The sequence below is a fragment of the Lynx canadensis genome, chromosome D3, assembly GCF_007474595.2.
Source record: "Lynx canadensis isolate LIC74 chromosome D3, mLynCan4.pri.v2, whole genome shotgun sequence".
In the NCBI taxonomy this organism is placed as follows: Eukaryota; Metazoa; Chordata; class Mammalia; order Carnivora; family Felidae; genus Lynx; species Lynx canadensis.
In genome coordinates, this window is record NC_044314.2 from 439,003 (window position 1) to 443,766 (window position 4,764).

Sequence of the window (4,764 nt, forward strand, 5' to 3'; positions counted from 1 at the left end):
TGGACATTTTTAAATATTTCTAGGTGCTATGTGATATTATTATTATTATTATTAATTATTTTAGCAATGAAAAATAGCAGGCATAGGCGAGGGTGTGAATAAATTGGAGCTTTCATATATTGTTGTAAAATGGTGTGGCTGCTATGAAAAACAGTTTGGTGGTTCTTCAAGAAGGTAAGCACATAATTACCCTATGATCCAGCAATTTCACTCTTACATACATATCCAAAAAATATGAAAACATATATCCTCATAGAAACTTGGACATGAATGTTTATAACAGCATTAGTCATAATAGCCAAAATGTGGAAACAACTCAAATGTTCATCAATGGATGAATGAATTTTTAAAAATGTGATTTAGTGCTTACTTTGGTAGCACATATACTAAAATTGGAATGACACAGAGAAGATTAGCATGGCCCCTGTGTAAGGATGACACACAAATTCATGAGGCATCCCATATTTTTCCAAAAAAAAAAAAAAGATAAAATAAAAATGTAGTTTATATAGACAATGGAATATCATTCAGTTATTGAAAAGAATGCATTATGATGGATGCTGTAATTTGGATGAACCTCAAAACCATTATGCTAAGTGTAAGTAGCCAGATACAAAAAGTCACACAGCATATGATCCCTTTTACACGAACTGTCTGGAATAGACAAACCCATAGGCAGAAAGATTACTGGTCAGGGGCTTGGGGAGGGGGAATGAGGAGTGATTACTCAATGGATACAGGATGTTCTCCTGGGGTGATGAAAATGTTTTGAACTGAGAGAAGTGATGGAATGTACTAAATACTGTTAAACTGTACACTTTAAAGTTATTAACTATATGTTATGTGAGTTTCACCTCAATAAAAGAAAATGTAATCCGTAGCTCATCCTCTGTCTTCAACTGATCATTTTCACTCAAAATTATCACTTATCTTATATTTTTTAACCATAACTAAACATTGCCATGATGTATTGCTATATGTTAAAGTCTCTCCTTTCCCCTTCTCAATCTATTGTAAAGTCAAGTAACAAGTAAATTATTGGGACTCTTTTGCCATTTTCCAATCAATAATGAGCAATTACAACTTGTCTTTATGTTACCATTCTCTACAAATAAGGCTTATAGCAACACTCAATTGATACATACCTGCAAGTGAGAGGGAGACATGACATTAAGTAAGTGCTAACTAGATTTCAGACACTATGCTCAGCTACTTATACATGATACTTCATCCCATTTCATAAAAAGTCCTGAGATAAATATTATCCCCAATTAACAAATGTGGTGACATACAGTGGAGTTCCACAGTGGCCTGAGGGCACACAGCTCATATGGAAAAACCCATATTAAGACTGAGCTCTGCGTGACCCCAAAGCCTATGTGGCTTCTCCAATGTACTATGCCATTCTAGCAACTCCAATGTACTATGCCATTCTAGCAAGTTCCTTAGAGCTCCATCAGTCACTGTGCCACCAAAGATAATTTATCTATTAAGTAAGGCAATATATGTCAATGCCATCATTTTAATATACGAGTGACCAAAAGGCAAATGATTATAGTTGAAAATAGTCAAGTTAACACTTGTCAGTACATTTTTTTTGTTTTATAATTGAGTCCTCTTTGATTGTGGGAAATGCACTGGCATCCATAACTTACTCTAAATCTGTGGGTCCATCATCTTGAGAAGAGGTTCCCCCTGGGTTCTGTGGTGAGGGCAGGGTCTCTGAAGGGGTGTACCAAACCTTCATCTTCTCTCTCTCTGGCAAGCAGAGTCGGAATGTGGCAGCCAGGGTCACTAGCCATTACTGCACAGCACAGTGTTCATGACAGAAGACGCACAGTACTGCCTGGGTTCCTGGATGTTAGTGAGCAGAAAGTCAAAGGAAGACTGGAACCACCTTAGAGGGCAGGAGAAATGGCCCCTTACCTCAGATGAGCAGATCCCAAGCCATGAAGCCACCATTATCACTTCATTCTTTTGTGTTCTAGAGACTTTTCTGTGTCAGAATTCAAACACCTCAAGGAGGGGTGTGATTAGCTAACACCCGACCTCATTCACCCCAACCCCTTGCCACCTGAGCCCAGATTAGATGAGGCAAAGATCAGGAGGAGATGGATGTGGTGGTGGGTGAAAGGAGCCTGAGTGGTGGGTGAAAGGAGCTTGAGGGCCTTTGAGAGAAGGGAAGGGCATGTGCCTCTGGGCTTGAGGGCCTTTGAGAGAAGAAGGGAAGGGCATGTTCCCCGGGGCTTGAGGACCTTTGAGAGAGGAAGGGAAGGGTAGGGGCTCCAACGTGTGCATCTGTTTCCTGTTATTCTAGGCCCTCCACACACACACTGCTGAGATCTCACGTGGTTCTTTTAACGATGGCCGTAGATCCTGACTGGAGAATATACATGCGAATGATGGTGGCCAGAGCATATATACAGGAGGACTTGATCAGCGACTACAACTGCCCCATCTTCCACCCCTGCTTCTGACTCAGAGAAAGCTAAATTTCCTCCCTAAACCCATGGCATTGGACGCCCCACTTCCAGGAGCCACTTACAGCATGCGCAGGCTCACAGCCACTATCAGGACATACCTGAGGTGACCTTTGTTCCACTTTGAGTCTCCGAAAAACCAAGTGATGGTGGCTGAACCCTTGGTCACAGGAAGCTTTGGATAAGTGGACTGTGTTTGTTCTCATTCACGTGGTCTTCATTTCTTTCCACTGCTGTGCAGGCTCTGCCAAGGTCTAGTCTGCCCTGTCTGTCACTGCAGCCCCCCACCTCTGACCAGGTGTGGTCCCCACAGAGGCTCTTGTGGTAATTTGGCATGGGGTCTGAACTCTGCAACCTTTAAAAAAAAATTTTTTTTAACGTTTTTATTCAGTTTTGAGAGACAGAGCACCAACAGGTGAGGGGCAGAGAGAGAGCGAGACACAGAATCTGAAGCAGGCTCCAGGCTCTGAGCCATCAGCACAGAGGCTTGAACCCATGAACCGTGAGAGCATGACCTGAGCCGAAGTCGGACGCTTAACCGACTGCGCCACCCAGGCGCCCCTGAACTCTGCAATCTTTGATTGGTATATATAAGCTATCCTCAGGCTGCTGCCCAGATCTTGTTAGTTCCAGTTTGTATGGCATCCTTTCCCTCTGCTGTCTTTGCATTCTTGTTTTTTAATATTTACTATTTATTTTATATTATTATTTTATTTATTATATTATTTTATTATTTTATTTTATATTTATTATTATTATTAATTGAGAGAGAGAGAGAGAGAGAGAGAGAGAGAGAGAGAGAGCTGTGCATGAGTAGGGTAGGGGCAGAGAGAGAAGGAGAGAGAGAATCCCAAGCAGGCTCCACATTCTCAGCATGGAGCCCCATGTGGGGCTTGATCTCATGAACTGTGAGATCATGACACAAGCTAAAACCAAAAGTCGATCAGTTAACTGACTGGGCCACCCAGGCACCCCTCTTGTTTTTTTTTTTTTTTCTTTAAGATGTTAAAGTAATCTGTATACCCAATGTGGGGCTCGAACTCACAACCCTGAGGTCAAGAGTTGCATGCTGTACCAATTGAGCCAGCCAGGTGCCCCTACACTGCGGTTTTCTGTTGTGCTGTCTAAAAGTGTTTGGTCATAATGACAAGAATCTCAGAGTAGAACCTCAGCATAGGCCCACGAGCCTGTTGTCTGAGCCAGCCTCACAAAACTTGGGTTTGTAGTTCCCATGGACTGGTGTCTTCTTGGACAAACTACTGTGAGTCACCAATGAAACCAGATGAGGTTGTCCTTCTGTCTCAGTCTTGTGTCCTGAGAGCCTGGCTTTGACTCAGAGAGAGCATCTTCTCTGGTGTTCCACCTGCTGGCCCACCTGCTGGGCTTTATTAGTATGCAGAGCCCTCCAAATTATATTCCGAATAGGAAATTATTTCACCAGAAGATTATCTGATTAAAGCTAATGAACAACTTAACACACTTTGGCAACAACCAGCGACTCATCCCCCTGGGATCTGCCTTGGTTGCTCTCTATACATACTTCCATCAACTCTGCCCTCCTTCTCCCATCTTCCAGACCCCCTTCACTTTCCCCAAAATTCCCTTAAAACCCCAAATTACCAATTGCCTCTAGAGATTTTTCCTTCCATAAGTCAGATATGTGGGCAACTGTGGAATTTAACTCTTGGACCCAAGGCAAATTAAGAACTATAATTAAGGATTTCTCTGAAACCAGGTAAGGCCAACAACTATTCATTGGATTTAGAATTCTTTTGGATCCATGTGACCCAGGGTTATCTGACCTATATCAACAGAATTTCATATTCCAAATCCTGGATGGCAAAAGCCAATTGGGTTGACCTGGAAAGGGACGTACAGGATCCATCTTTCCATGATAAACCTGAGGGTCCAAAGAAAGCCAGAAAAGTAGATTGACATCTCCAAAGTCATACTTGAAACATTTCCTGTAAAAATTGACTAGACCGTAAATGCACACCACAAGGACGATTCCTTGAATCCCAGACAACTCATGTCTTCATAATCAAGTTGAGTCTGCCTTCTCCATGATATTTGATGCAGACCCTAGATACAAAGATCTTGATCCTATACCTGACAAGTGTAAAAACTCCATGGACATGGGACATTTATACTGTAAAAGTTCAGCTAGATCCTACTAAAACATCTGAACTTCCCCCATATTCCTTGAAGCCAGAAGCAAAGGAAGAGATCAAGCCTCTAGCTGAAGGCCTCTCACCCATGGCCTTCTTGTGCCCCATACTTGCCC

General features: G+C 42.3%; 1 non-coding gene across 1 annotated transcript; it reads left to right on the forward strand.

The window, feature by feature from the left end:
- Window positions 1-362: 362 nt before the first annotated feature.
- On the forward strand, window positions 363-469 carry LOC115498903. Its single transcript, XR_003964010.1, has one exon. It is a non-coding gene; the product is annotated as a U6 spliceosomal RNA (small nuclear RNA).
- The last annotated feature ends 4,295 nt before the right edge of the window (window positions 470-4,764 follow it).